Below are 15,643 nucleotides of genomic sequence, written 5' to 3'. Positions count from 1 at the left end.
TTGGGGAATGACTGCTAACGGTGCGGTGTTGTCTTTCTGGAGTGATGAAAATGTGCTACAATGGATGATGGTTGCAAAACTGAATATACTACACACCACTGAATTGTGCACATCAGATAAATTGTATGGCACGTAAAGTAGATCTCGATAAGGCTTGTTATTCTAAAAAATGAGGGGGGAGGGAAGGGGAGGAGGAGGGAGGGGAGGAGGGGGAGGAGAAGGAGGAAGGAGGAGGGAGGGGGAAGGAGGAGGGAGGGGAGGAGGAGGGGGGAGGAGGAGGGAGGAGAGGAGGGACAGGGGAGGAGAGGCCAGGTCACTGGGGAACGGCTGGCTGCCGCAGGCTGGGGAAGTTTGTGGTGCTGAAGTGGGGGCCGTCCTCCTGCCTGGGAAAGAGGAAGGGGCTAAGGTCGTGGATTAACCAGTGCCTGAGAGAAGGTCGCAGAAGATCAGGCCATGCGAGTGTGGGGAGCTTGGTGCCAGCCCCTGCTAATCTCACAGGGAGACCCTGCCTGGCCTCAAGCCACTTGGGGCCCAACAGAGGAACCTGGACACGGTCCTGACTTCTCATCCTCTGTGGAAGATTCCACCACCTCTAAAGATTCACCCAGCTTTTCCGAATGTCCAAGCCAAGGCCTTTCCTGCAGAAGTAGGGGAGGGGACCGCAAGCCACAGGCTGCAACCGTCTGCTGCAAGGACGGCCCTCCTCCCACATGAGCTGGTTCTACAGTGGAGGCACCAAACGACCCAGGAAAGTTGGTCTTTGCCGGAAGCCCCCCAAAAGGGGCAGCAAATTTAGGACAAAGAAATGGCAGGGAGTAAATACCGCATTGGGGTACATATATATACAATTATTATGTGCCAAATGAGAAAAAATAAATTTAATTTAGAAAATAAAAACAAGGTCAAGGGTTCAGATCTCTGAACCAGACAGCTGCCATAAAACAGAATCAGCTTCAAAAGAGTATCTGAGCAAGTGGCCGGGCAAGCGTATCTGATAGAGGCTGTGGGGGTCAGATGTGTTGTCCTTGGGTGTCACATTGTTGTCCCTCTCTGGCCTGGAAGCTGGGTATGAGTCAGAATCTCATAACGCAGAGAAGTCAGAGGTGAGACCCAAACAGCCCTTCCATGTCTCCCAACAGTAGGCACCTTTTTCTGGAGAGAGTTCATGGTTTTCAGCAGATTTCCAAAAGGATTTAAAATCTGAAAGAGGTTAGGAACCACTGGGGAGTGTGGCTCTCGGGTAAATTCACGATGAATTTTTTTTTTCTTCCTTTGGTAAATCTGTATTTTATAAACTTTAATAACTAACTTGGATTGATTCCATATAATTAAAAATATATAGTATACATGCTCAAACACATTTATAAAACATATAGTGTATATATTAAAAATATCCACATGCAAGATCTAGAAGACCCCAGCCTGTAATTCCCAGAAGACGTAGGCTGCCACAATCTCAAGATCCCCAAATAGTTAATATCTTTTTTTGTGTGTGTGTGGCTGGCCAGTAGAGGGATCCGAACCCTTGACCTTGGTGTTTGTTAGTACCTTTTAAAACTGCAAATTTCACTTCCTCTCTCTGCCCTGACCCTCAGCCCAACCTCAGACACACACACGCACATGCACCCACAGCGCACATTCAGAGGGGCGATGGACATGGGTCCCCCTCTCAAGGGCCTCGGCTACTTGGCATTTCACCACAATCTCTTGGGGTGGGCTCTGCTGGTGACCACCTGCCCAGGCACTTAGCAGGCGGTCCCTATGCCCACCTGGCAGTTGGCTTACAGGTCCTCCTCCTCCTATTCTCACGAGACCGCAGGTCTGCAGGCAACCCTATAAGCATTTTGGGCCAAAGGGAGAGAAATCCTGGGGACAACACATGGTGCTCTGGACACTTCAATCCATCATTCGTTGTCTGGGCGAGTCTCCCCTTGGCAGGATCCTCTGCCACCTCCTTCCACTCCCAGAGCCAGTCTCCAGATCACTTCTGCCCCATGGGAGCCTCTGGGATCAATTCAAACTGTCCTAGAACAAGAGCCTCTTTGTCATTGATTAGGTTTGTCTTTGGCTACAGCAAGCAGCCCCCAACCCTGGGCACCTTATGCCCACTTTCTCATTATCACGACACGACCCTAAGGCAGGCATTCTGCTTTACAAATGAGGACAGCAGGGCTCATGGAGGCTACAGCTGTGCAGCTAGTGAACAGGCAGGCAGGATTTGAACCCAGTAGACTCCAGAGCCCTGCTCTTACCATTGTACCACACTGCCTCTCCCGGGCCAATGCAAAGGAACCAGAGCGCATTGCCCGCCAGCTCAAGGACCCCTAGGTTGACTTCCCAGAAAAGGCCCAAGAGTTGGCAAGGAGGCCACTGAGATTGCAGAGACCAAGCCGTGCTTCCTCTGGGCAGAGGGGGAGAATGCGCACCACCCCAGGCAGACTGGGGCAGGTGCGGTCCTCGAACCTGCATCCTCCTGGCCACACTCGCTGTAGAGGATCAGAGCCCAAGAAGCCAACTGCACTGGAGACAAGGACCCTCAAGAACAAAAGACGCTGCCCGGGAGCCCAAGTCCTGGTGAGAAAGAAGCCCAACGACTCCCAGAGGCCTCACCAATCCTCCCACCTGGGATCCAGACTGCCCGGCCCCAACTAGATGCTTCCTCCTGGAAACAAGCGCCCACGTTTGGAGGCAGCACAGTGCAGGGTGAAGAGCAGGCTCCGCCCCTTTCCAGCTGGGTAAAACTTAGGGAAGTTTTACTTTTCCTTTCTGTGTCTCAGTTTCCCCATCTGTAAAATGGGGATCAGAACGGTACTCCATCACGGTTATCATAAGAAGAAATTTGGTTAGTATTTTCAAAGTGCCCAGAAAACTGCCAACACAGAGTGCATACTACAAAAAATGTTCGCTGTTGTTATTTTTATGACAAAGAAATGGCCGATAGATTAATAGAGGTGGCAATTTTGAGGTGGTGAATGGTCAAAGCTTATAAATACAAATGCGGCTGACAGGGCCCATTAAAAAAAAAAATCGGTCTACAATGCCTCCCTTCTGGAGCTTGTGTGCATTCTCAAAGAGAGGGGCTCATGCAGTGTAGATGGGAGTTCTAAGTGGATCACTGCCTCTGGCCCAGGCTCTGCCATTCCTATGACTTTTCCATCTCCCCCGACCTCTGCCCAGCAGAACCAGGGCTGAACTGTGCGCTCCAACCCCTCCTTGACACATCCTGACCGATGGCCTCGATCTGCCCACTCGGGGTCAGCAGTTACTCCCTGGGGCCAGGCCTGCCTGCGTCCCCTGCGTGCCAACAAGAGTTCGCTGCGCTTGTTCTAATCCGATGCCAGTTGTTCACGTTTATAATTACATAATGTAATTCTTACTTAAGTGGGTGAAATATGGGTGTGAAAAGCCAGAGTTATTTCCATGAAAACCAAGCTGAATGCTTTAGAAACCCAAAAGAGACAAGTCACTCAAGCAAACTTTCTGTCAAATTCAACTAAGCAAGACAACTGTAATAGATTGGCAGGAATTATAAAACTGTGGGACTGTCTAAGGCAAGAAGGATGAACCCGTTACCTACTCATACAAAAGCCCTTGGCCGTCCATCCCCAGATCAGTGAACTGATGTACATTGGTATGTTTTTAGTTAAAATAAAATGTTTAGATTTAAAGTATAGCATTTTATTTTATTTTATTTTTATTTATTTATTTATTTATTTTTTGTCTTTTTCGTGACAGGCACTCAGCCAGTGAGTGCACCGGCCAGTCCTATATAGGATCCGAACCCGTGGCGGGAGCATCGCTGCACTCCCAGCGCCGGCCCTAAAGTATAGCATTTTAATAATTTTTTTTTTTTTTGGCAGCTGGCCAGTAAAAGGATCCGAACCCTTGACCTTGGTGTTATCAGCACCACGCTCTAACCAACTGAGCTAACCAGCCAGCCCACATTTTAATAATTCTCTACCTAAACCAAAGCTTCAAGTTACTCAACCAATGAATTGCATAGAATAAAAGGGCTCCTATTAAACTATGCATTTCTCATTACAACTGTGTCTAATCATTCATCCTGCTATCTTGCCCTAATCCACATTTTTTAAACTACAGTTGGAGTCGCTGTGCTGGGAGTAGCATAAGCTGTAGAAAAAAAGAGAAAAAACATAAACATCTTCCCAGAGCATCCATTTGACTCAAAAATTAGGGGAAAATATTCTTTGGGGGAGGGGGCAGCTGGAACAGTAAGGGAAAAGGTTCATTAGAGTAAAATAAACATGGATATATCATAAAATAGAATGTAAAATTAACATTAGCATCAAAAATAGAACTTGAAGCTTCAAAGCAAGGTCATGGTTGGGGTGGGCTGCTGCAGGCTAGGGTCACACATCTCATCTCTTCTGGCTGGAGGAATGGGTGGGAAAGTTGGAGAATAGTCCATCAGGGTCAAGGTTACTGCCAGCCACCCGGCCATCTCCCAACCCTCCCCCAAAAGACCCACAGCACGAGGCTCCTAGAATGGCTGCCTCCAGAGCAACTTGCCTGCTCAGGAACTGGTTGCTCAGCTCACGGGTGACAGGGCCAACCAAGAGTCCTGCTGTGGCCACGGTCACTAGATGGCAGACCTCACTGGTAAGCTGCTCTAATCATCTGGTCGAGGCCTGGTGAGCCAGAACAGGAGCTGCTCTTGCTAACACCCCGGGGAGGAAGGAACTAGCCTGGACAAAACCTCACCTCCAACATTCCTCAGCTCTGGTACCCAAGCTCTTCCAACCTTGAAGGGCTAGAAAAAGCTGAAAAAACTAAGCTCTCTCACTTTGACACATTTGAGAGGAACAGGTTGATCAACAGAACACAGCTATTCCAATTTTCATCTGTGAGATTGAAGTATTTATGGACACATGCTCTGTGCATTCCATGAGTCATTCATGGGAGGGTCCAATAAGATAATGGATGAATAAATCTTACCACGCCCTGCAAACCTCAATGACTTATGACACAGATACCTGTCACTTAAAATCCATTCCCTCTCACAGTGTGGGTCTCAAAGACTCATTCATCCAATAGCAAAAATTGCAACTTTTTGAGTGCCTATAACCTGTCAACAGGCTTTTTTCGTTATTTCTAATCTCCATGACAATCAAGTAAAAGATGCTGTTACCCCAATTTTCAGATAAGAACCTGGAGGTTTAAGCAACTCGACAAGGTCACTTATGTGCTATGTCAAAGCCAAGATATGAACCCTCTGTTTAATTCTGAAGCCCTTGCTTTTTATTGTTATTATTATCGTTATGTTTTGGCAGCTGGCCAATACAAAGATTGAACCCCTGACCTCAGTGTTATCAGCACCACGCTCCAACCAACTGAGTAACCGGCCAGCACCATAAGGCTCTTGCTTTTGACACTAACGTTAAGCCGCACTAACATTAGCCTATCTCACAATTCATTCTCAAAACAGCACTGCTGGAAATATGAAGCCATGCACATCTTAAGAAACTACCACATATTAGATGTGCTGCACTTAATTTAAAAATAGACCACACTTCATCACTGGTTTCTAAATGACAGCAGATGGCTTGTATTATGCAAATATTTGTCACACTGCACAATAGGGAAGAAAGCTTCATGACCAGGTGACTTAGCTCCTGGACTCAGGAACCATCAGAAACAGGAGGTGTGTGGTCTCAGAGCTCATCCTCTCGTTGGCTCTGAACGTCAGAAACATTCTTGAGGGAGTTTTTTGAGGAGGATGGTAAGGGGGAAAGTTGGGGGGTTTTGGTGATTTTTCCCCTAGAAGAAATTTCTCACCAACTCATTTGAGACTATGATCCTGGTTTTATGAACTTCCTCCCCAACAGCAGGTCGGCAGTGAAGAGGAAAACACACGCGCTGAGCACACCCTGCTGGCTCGACCTCCACGCCTCACCTGAGGCTGCCCGGGGCCCACTTGGGAGGAATGTGGAGGCCACATTACTGCAAAGGGCTCCAAGAGCAAGCATGATGGGCAGCAACCCAGGCTGTTGCCAAAGCCTCAAGTCATGCCCCTGGAAATGCCTGAGGCATCCACAGGGCTGCCTCAGTTTCCCAAACTCCATGAAGGAGCGTCTCAACCTAGAGGGCAGAACAGTCACCAAGATGAATTCCGGACTCAGAGAAACCATTAGTAAGTCTTCAACCCTCCTTTCCTTGCGACAGAGGCTGCAGGACCGCAGGGGACCCAGAGTCCTGGAGAGACAGTCCTATCAGAGCTTCAGGGAACCTTGAGCCCATCACAGCCCCTCCTCGTCTGCTCAGTGAGGCACAGGCTTGCCCCAGGGAGGCTTTCACCCAAATCCAGCCACACAGCCAAGGACACAGGCCATGTGGACAGAGAGAGGCTGTCACTCCCCTTTAGAATCATCTACTTCTGTGGCAGAAAAACTGATCCCTATGCTTAAATTCAAATCCCTTTGGCTTAAGTGTAAACCACTTTTTGTTAAAACAAGATGAATCTTGAGGACAAGTGGAGACGTGTTCACTTACATTGAAAAAATAATAACGAGAACAGCTAATATTCACTGAGTATCAACTATGTGCTAGGAGATGTTCATTATCTAATTTATCTCATTTAATTGTTAAAACAAATCTAGGAATGCATCCCATTATAGCTTCATTTTGTAGAGAAGGAAATGGAGGATCAGAGAGGTTGGGTAATCTACTAGGGTCACACTGCTGGGAGGTGAAGTTCAAGGGTTTAACTGCTGCATCACACTGCAGCCAACCTCATGCTAGACATACAGCTAGCAACCAGAAAGAAAGCTACTTAATCTCATTAGCAATAAAAGAAACACATTTAAAATGATTACCTTTTGAGCCTGTTAGCAAAATGTTTCAATGTTTGTCAATGCTGGCAAGAGTGTTGTGAAACTATTATATATGAATATCACCAGTATGAATTGGTCCAGTCTTTCTGGAAAACCGTTTAGCTCCAAAAGCTATAAACATGTTCAACGACTTTGATGCAATAATTACTGAGTATAGGAAAGCCATGTCTGAAAAATGTCAATTACAGTATTTTGAGGGTGGTGGTTGTGGGGCGTGTGTGTGTGTGTGTGTGTGTGTGTGTGTGTGTCTGGAAGCAACACAAACATCCCTGAATGGAGGATGATTGAGAAAATTATGGTATCCCTACTTTAGGGCACTAGGATAGTGTGAAATACATATTTAGTCTTTGTCCTGTTTCCTGGCTTACAGCTTCTAAAATCTTTGGAATCTTCAAAGGGATTTTGCCTTTTTTATGCTAATGAGTTGACTGGCTGGCGGCCCTTAGGTAGGTTCAGGATGAGGGCTGGTCACAGGAAAGACCAAGGCAGGATTAGGTTGGGACTTTCAGGCCCACCCCCAACCTCCTGAGACAGGAGAGGGGCTGAAGGTTAAGGTGATCACCACTGGCTGTGGTTTAATCAATCACGCTTGTGCAATGAAACCTCCATGAAAACTCAAAGGACAGCGTTCCAAGAGCTTCTGGAAAGCGGAACACACGGAAGTTTCTGGAGCTTGGCGCGCCCAGGGAGGGACGCTCTGCGCCCACCTCTCCCGTGCCTTGCCCTACGCCTCTCTTCATCTGTATCTTTCACAATATCTGTTATAAGAAACTGGTAAATGCAGGAGTTTCCCTGAGTTTTGTGAACCGTTCTAGCAAATTAACTGAACCCAAAGAGAGGGTTGTGGGAGTTGGTTGGTCAGAAGCACAGGTGAAACAACCTGGGGTGTGCAGTTGGCATCAGAAGTGGGGGGCGGTCTTCTGGGACTGAGTCCTCAGCCTGTGGGATCTGACGCTATTTCCAGGTAGAGTATGCCAGAACTGAATTGAATCGAAGGACACCCAGCCGATGCAGAATTGATTGCTTGTTTGGTATGCGGAGAAAAATCCCCACACGTTTGGTCACAGAAGTCTTCTGTGTGGATTGTTGAGTGAAGGTACAGGAAAAACTGAGTTTGGTTTTTCCTATATTCTCAGAATTGGTTTCAGAATCAGGATTTGCTAGAACAGCCCTGGCTTCTGGAAATGTGGTTTGGGAAGAGAAAGGATGAAAGGATGGGGAATGAGGAACTTTTGATTTCTGGGCGGTACAGAGCCATAGCTGTGCTGCGCTCAGTTTCTAAAGGTAAAAGTTACCAATGGAATTTAGAGATGGATCCAGCACCTGGAGAGCTGGTTCACTGGATGCATTTGGAAATGCAAACTAACAAGGAAAAAGACAAAATATACAATCCCTTGGTTATTGTCATCTGCAATCACTAAAATGAAAGTAAAAGAGAGGGCTGGGTCAGATCTTGATGCTAAATCAAACTTGGATTTCAGTCAGTCTGAGCTTTGGCCACTGACCTCCAAGCTGCCCCTCAAGAGAAAACTTATGCAGAGGCAACAGAAAATACCCCGAAGACCTGGGATTCCCAAGAAGATGGTAAACTACTGAAATTAGAGCGTGGAGTGTAAAGGAATTGCTTTATTTTGTAGGCCTGTATCATCAGCTTTCTGAGGAGTCTTTACTAAAAGGGATTCTGAAAATAACTGATTTAAGTGCAGTATCTTTGGTTTTAAATGCTGCAGAGTGGTAGAGCATGTGTGGGTGAAGCAGCATCCAGAGCTCACTGCGGAACAATCATAGGCAGCTGTACGTGATCCAGACACACAGGAGGTTATTCTCGAGGGAGCAGCCAGCCTGGTGGACTGGATAAAAGCCACTGTCAGGTCTGTGTACCCTGAGATGGGAACTGTCTGACTCCACCTATAAATGCCATGTGGAACGCCCAGATGAAGCAGTTGATATACTTTGTATGCAAGCCCTGTGGGACTGGCTTTATGATGCCAGAATGTTCACCTGCTGAAGATATCCATTCCCAGGTCATGGTAAATGCTGTAGTTAAGGGCACCCCTTTAGTGTGGACCCCGCCCCCATATAACCTCACCACTGTAAAATTGAAAAACATTTCTAGAAGCCTGATCAGATTTGCTGTCTCAGAGGTATGACAGATACTAATAAAAACATTAGGTTAATTAACAAGAGAAAGAGGAAAGACAGGAGAGTCAAAGGACTCATTCCAGGAAGGTGGAAAAATCTATAAGTTATTAAGAAATAAGATAAATAGGGCTGGCCAGTTAGCTCAGTTGGTTAGAATGTGGTGCTAATAACACCAAGGTCCAGGGTTCGATCCCTGTACCAGCCAGGTACAAAAAAAAAAAAAAAGTCAGGGCTGATAGGATGGTGAAAGTTGAAATGTTGAAGTAGTCTTTATGTAAAGAAACTGTGCGGCCTTTACCTAGATGTTTTATGGAAACGGATGTCATGTCTGTCTGGGGAACACTTCCCTTCCTTACAATTGTAAAGCAGAAAGCATGTAAATCCACCTTTCGAGCAATATTAAGCGGATCTTCTAAATGCAAACCAGTAAGATTGCTAGAGCCCGCACTGCAGAACAGAAGCTGGAGTGCTGGCAAGAACAAATTCTCTGGTTTTTTATTTTTCACCTGTAAGAAAGATTTAATAATCTTCCCACTCCTCCTCCCAACCTTTGGCCAGAGACATAGTGATACCTCTATACTTAAAAACATTGTTAGCTTTAAAAAAAAAAAGTTATTTAATACTAGTTTATCTAGAAGTTTCACTCCACAATAGATTTTACATGTTTCTCACACGCTTTTTCACTCATTAGTTCATCCGGCTCGGAAGGTTACTCCACCTCATCCTGATCAGCCAACCATCTCCATGACAACGTTTGTTGACAAGTCCTGGATTTTCTGCAAGAGCTTCATTAGTTTCAGTTACTTCTCCTGATAGGGAGAATCCAGTTCACACTTTCCAAAGCACCAGACTCATCACTTTTGTTCGATTCTGCCCCAACTTCAGGCAGACTACAGTAAACAGCATCTCCCAGAGTTTCCTGTGCAAAATTGACTTCCACTATTCCAATGCCATTTTCTGTTGTTATCCATTTGTGTTTGTCTGTAAATTTATGCACCGAGGGCAGAGCAGGTCCCGTGTGCAGCTACCAGATGGCAACCACTATTGGCCTCCATGGCCCTGGTGGGCAGGGCACAGCAGACACTGAGGCCAAGTGCAGGCTGCAGACCGTGGCCCATACACTCCACGCTGCCCGCCATGCCAGGTTCGAAGGCTTTTGTTTCTACAAAAATTGAGACCATCTTTTCTTTCAAACTCCATCCACGTATGGTATTTTGTGTTTTGCAAAGATCGTGCACCTCCATCTTCTCCTTGGATGTTTCATGGTGCTTGGAACAGGGGAAGCCAGATCCAAAGGCCCTACGGAGTCTGGCTGCCCTATAGTTTGGCTCTCCAGGGTTCTGATCCTCAGGCTGCCACTCTCTATCCTCTTGTGAGGTGGGCTGGGCAGCCATGTGACCCATTTTGCTGAAAAAGTCCAGCTCTTACAAAGAATACAGATGAACAGCCAACACAAGAGATGCATAGGGCAAGGTATGGGAGAAAGGGCATAGAGCTTCTATGCCCTCTCGGGGCACACTACCCTCCAGGCCTATTAAAGGGATGTCCATTTGGGGCACAGCCCTATGGAAATTTGAAGAGTGCATTAAAGTAGGACATGTCAATGCCCATCAGAACTCCCTTCTAGGTTTAGAAGGTGTTTGGAATCATCAAGCAGATATCCCTGTGTGCTTACTGAAGGTGACTGCCTGGGTCAAGAAAGGAGTGGACAGGGGTACTGCAGCAACGCAGAGACGTGCTCAATCTAGACATATTTCTCTCACCCCCTCTCAAGCACATAATGCCAACAAGAAGTGTTCTGTCTGCCAGCAAGAGAGACAGAGACTACTGACGGCTATGGGGCAGGTTCCTTGGCAGGAAGGCCCTGAACATAGCTGACAAGTGAGGCTGACACTGGTGGTCCTGGGGCCACAAATGGGTCCTGACAGGTAGGGACCCTGACTCTGGGCTGTGTTTTGCTTACCTGGTGATGGAGTTTGGATGTGCTGTCCCTTCCAAAACTCATGTGGAAATTTGATCCCCAATGTGGCAGTGTTGGAAACTGATTGAGTCATGGGGGAGGATCCCTCATGAATGGATTAATGCTCTCCCTGGGGGAGAGGGGATTAATGAGTGAGTTCTCTCTATTAGTTCCCACGAGAGCTGGTTGTTTATAAGACCCTGGCACCTCCTCTCTCTCTCTTGCTTTCTCTCTCCATGTGATCTTCTTGTACCCATTGGCTCCCTGCCACTTTGCACCATGAGTAGAAGCAGGCTGAGGCCTGTGCCAGATGCAGCTATCCCAGAATCGTAAGCCAAATAAACCTCTGTTCTTTATATATTATCCAGTCTCAGGTAATTCTATAGCAATACAAAACGAACTAATACACCTGGCAGAAGATGCAAAGGCTCACAGTGCTACAGGAAACCAGAATGGAAGATACTGCTCAGATGCAGACAGACAACAGTCACTTCTTTAGACCAAGGAACACACTGCACAGCTGGTCGTGTCCAGCAGCGGGCAGAGAGGTGTCCTCCTCAGAGTAGTAGTTAGAGAAGTGGCAGTGTCAACTGAAAGACTGGCTGTCTAAACAGGGGGAGAGTGCTTGCTCTGGCAGCAGGTAGACCAAAATCAGAACGATACAGAAATTAGCTTGGCCCCAGTGCAAGGATGACACGCAAATTCGTGACGCATTCCACACTTTTCACTACCTCTTAGAAGTTGAACTAATGTGTATGAATGCTATTTTTTGCCTTTTTAATAATGTCTTTTTAAAATGAATTAGCTCTGCTGTTCGTGTTTATGAACCCCTCGCGTAGGGAAATAGGAGCTTCTTCAGACTTTTAAATCTGTAATAAAGGCAATTTTTAAAAGTTAAAAAATAAATAAAAATAAATAAAAATAAAACGGGGGGAGACAAAGGCACGAAGGGCGGCTCACATGCCTTCAAGAGTGTGCCCACACGGTGTGAGTGGGACTATAGGAATGTCCTCACTAGATATTTCTCTGTTTTCCTGGTGGATCTGGGGAGGAAGAATGCTGGTCTGACTGTGCAGTTCTTGCCAAGTGAGAAGCACACTGGTATGGCCACTATAATTTTTCCTTTCTTGCCCACATCACCTCAATGACACTTATATTGCCACTAAAAAGGATGGCTACTTATGAAGCAATGTGGAAAACTACCACGTTGCCAAGGTTAATTTTTTTAAAAAAGCAAACTATTCCTGTATGGGCCAGCTGTCCCCCTGCCCCAAAGCAAATGACAAAATAAATGCTTAGACCCTCAAAAAATTTGAAAATGAATTACCATTTGATCCAGCAACTCCACTTCTGGGTCTATACCCAAAATAATTAAAAGCAGGGACTTGAACAGATATTTGTACCCCCATGTTCACAGCAGCATCATTCAAAATAGCCAAAAGGCGGAAGCAACCCACTGTCCATCAGCAGATGAGTGGACAAACACAACGTGGTGTACTCACACAATGGAGTCTTCAGTCTTAAAAAGGAAGGAAATTCTGACCCATGCTACGGCGAGGATGAAACCTCAAGTCGTCATGCTAAATTAAACAAGGCAGTCATAAATGATAAATACTGCACGATCCACTTACGTGCGGTACCTAGAGCTGGCACATTCATAGCGACACGGCGTAGAGCATTTTTACGGAGGAGAGAGGAAAGGGGACATGGTGTTCAATAGGTAAAGAATTCAATTTTACAACCTGAAAAAAAAATCCTGGGGATGGACGGTGGTGACGGTTACACGACAGTGTGAATGTACCTACTACCACAGGACTGTATTCTTAAAAATGGTTAAAATCGTGAATTTTGTTATATATATTTTACCACAATTAAACATTAAAATTAAGATTAAAAAAAGCATGTGCCTACTCATTACATCTAAATTAAAATACATGTAAAGAAAAAGTAAAGGGCAAGGATACCCAAATGGGCAGTGGCCATGTTGGGATAGTGAGGTCGTAATAAGTGACTTACGGACCACCCAGTCTACACCAGCTCCTTTACAGACAGCGCGTGCATCGCTGTGTGCCTGACACTTCACGTATGACAAAGACTCGCGGGCTAGGTGTTGCCATTCCAGTGTTATGACTGGGAACTCTGAGGCTCAGAGGGGTTGAGCAGTTTGCCCGAGGTCACCCAGCAGATAAAAGGTGGCCGAGATTAAAACCCAGTCCAGCTGACTCCAGTGACAGCACTTTTTCTTCCATGCAGTGACCCTCCCCCACGACCAACACCCCACCCCACCCTTACGCATTTCCATAACTCAGATATGATTATGCTTCCCCATTGTTAAGAAAGCGCTTGTCCCAGATTTCACAACCCATGCATAAAAAGAGCCATGACCCCTGGGCGGAGGCAGGACAGCGGCCCACTCCCCCAGAGAGCCCTGGAGCACCCTTACCTCAACTGTGCCCCTCATGTCCTCATCCTCTCCCTCTTACAGGCTTTGATGAGGGTGTTGTGGGGAGCTCCCCAAACCCCTTCTGGCACCACCAGCCCCATCCCATGAAAGCTTCCGGCTTGGTGATGCAACTATGGTCCCTGGAGGAGGACATGGGGACATAGCAGCAAAACCAAACCCTGCCCCACATCTCCTGGTGGCTGCTGAGCAGAGGAAAGTCCAAGACGTGAGGGGCTATCTGGCCTCAAACAGAGGGGGGTGGCCCTGGGCTCGGAGGGAGCCTTGGGTAGAGAAGGAGCTGGGGAGAGAAGGGACTGTGCTGTCCACGATAAAGAGGGAGGAGTTAGGAGGGGACAGAGAAAAGGAAGAGAAGCCATTCTCTCCTTCCCAGCTCCAGAAGGTTTCTTTTCTGCCACTGGGGCCCCAGGAGGGGGTCCTGCCACTGGGACCCCAGGAGGTTGCGGGGGGAGCGGCAATTATCAGAGCTGACTGCAGAGGTGGCTGTCAGTTCACAAAGTTGGGGATAGGGAAACAGGAGAGAGGCTAGGGACAATGGGACAGCAGAGACCACTGGGGACGCTGAAATCCTTGCCTAAGGTCACCCAAGGGAAAGGGGCAAAACAGGGCAGAGGCCAGAAGAGTTTGGTTCCCTGCAAGGAAAACGCTCAACACCTTCCCCAGAAAATACAGACAGTAACACATTTCTGTCCATCTGTAGTGGGTGGAATGGTGGTCCCCAAAAGACATGCCTGTTTGCTAACCCCTGGAACCTGTGCATTATTCGGAAAAATGATTATGTGGAAAAAGGGTCCTTGCAGATGTAATTAAGTCAGGGATCGCAAGATGATTTCATCCTGGATTCTCTGAGTGGGCCCTAAATTCAATGACAAGTGTCCTTATAAGAGACAGAAGAGGGGAAGTCACAGACACACAGAGCATAGGCCACGTGAGGACAGAGGTGATGACTGGAATGATGCAGCCACAAGCCAAGGAGTGCCAGAGCCACCAGAAGCTAGACGAGGCCAGGAAGGTTTCCCCCTAGGACCTCCAGAGGAAGCAAGGCCCACTGACACCTTGATTTTGAACTTCTGGTCTCCAGAACTGTGAGAGAATAAATTTCTGTTATTTTAAGCCACAAAGTTTGTAGTCATTTGTTGCAGCAGCCACAAGAAACTAATATAGCATCCCTCCAGGACCTAAAATCCCAAAGACACCCCGTCCCTTTCTGCCACTTTCCCTGTCCCCCATCCCCACTAGCATTTTCTCTAAGTGGAAGCAATTTCCCCCAATGCGGATGCAACAGAAATGAACTGAAATGCCACTTTAGCAATGCCACATCCGTCCCTCTGATCACTCTTCCTGTGCCTTGGAAGGCACCCATTTGCAGGAGATGCCCTGACCCTCCTCCGGGGTGGTGAGGTTGTCACTTCTGGGGAGAGAGGGACTTTCTCATGCATATCCAGCCACTGCCACAGGAAGGGGAACTTTCACAAACCCCAGGGACTGTGCCGGCCTCCGGGAGGGGAAAGTGGGCCATACTTTGGAGGACCCACAGAAAGCCACAATGTTTGGCTGAAAAGAAAGAGGAGCGAGGTTAGGTTCCTGGGTTTTTAATTTTTTTTTTTTTTTCCCACCTTGAAACGGGCAGCATTTCTGATATGATTTGCGGGGGATTTCCACCAACCCAATTAAAGGCAATTCCGTTTTAGCGTTAACTGCAAAGAGGAGGTAGAGTTTTGCAACCTTTGCTATTTACAAAACACTGTGGCTGGCACATGCTCTGGGCTGGTGGTCGGTCACCACGCACCACCAGCGGGGCTCTCTGCATCCTATTGATCCTCCTGCAGCTCCTACCTTCTGGACCATCCATCCCCTCAACAGCCCTGCTGGGAAAAGTGATGTCCCTGGGGAGTGCTCAAAGCGCCCCTCCTGGCTGAAAGAGCTTTTCTAAGGTCCCACGTTAAGGAAACACTTGCTGGGGCCCCAGCACCACCATCCGCCCCACAGAAGCAGCTGGCCCTAGAGAGAACTGCTCTCTAAACAAAAACGGTTTTGAAAAATAAGGCTGCCAAAGGGGAATCGCTTCATAAGTTGCACATTCACTTCTCCCTTTAACCGAATCACTGAAGAAAAACAAGCAGGAACTCGCCCTGGCCCCCCACTCCCACCCACACATGCTCCCTCCACACAGTAGCCCTAGGCGCAAAAGCTGAGGGTCTGGAGTTTGGTCTCTAATGATCCGTGGAT

At 47.3% G+C, this 15,643-nt stretch overlaps 1 non-coding gene and 1 pseudogene across 1 annotated transcript; one reads left to right on the top strand and one right to left on the bottom strand.

Moving 5' to 3' along the window:
- Positions 1-3,861: 3,861 nt before the first annotated feature.
- Positions 3,862-3,936, bottom strand: TRNAI-GAU (transfer RNA isoleucine (anticodon GAU)). Its single transcript has one exon. It is a non-coding gene; the product is annotated as a tRNA-Ile (tRNA).
- A 7,642-nt stretch (positions 3,937-11,578) lies between these two features.
- Positions 11,579-11,678, top strand: LOC134385337 (U6 spliceosomal RNA; annotated as a pseudogene).
- The last annotated feature ends 3,965 nt before the right edge of the window (positions 11,679-15,643 follow it).

The sequence above is a fragment of the Cynocephalus volans genome, chromosome 8, assembly GCF_027409185.1.
Source record: "Cynocephalus volans isolate mCynVol1 chromosome 8, mCynVol1.pri, whole genome shotgun sequence".
Classification (NCBI taxonomy): Eukaryota; Metazoa; Chordata; class Mammalia; order Dermoptera; family Cynocephalidae; genus Cynocephalus; species Cynocephalus volans.
This window is presented reverse-complemented; position numbering and strand designations above follow the sequence as displayed.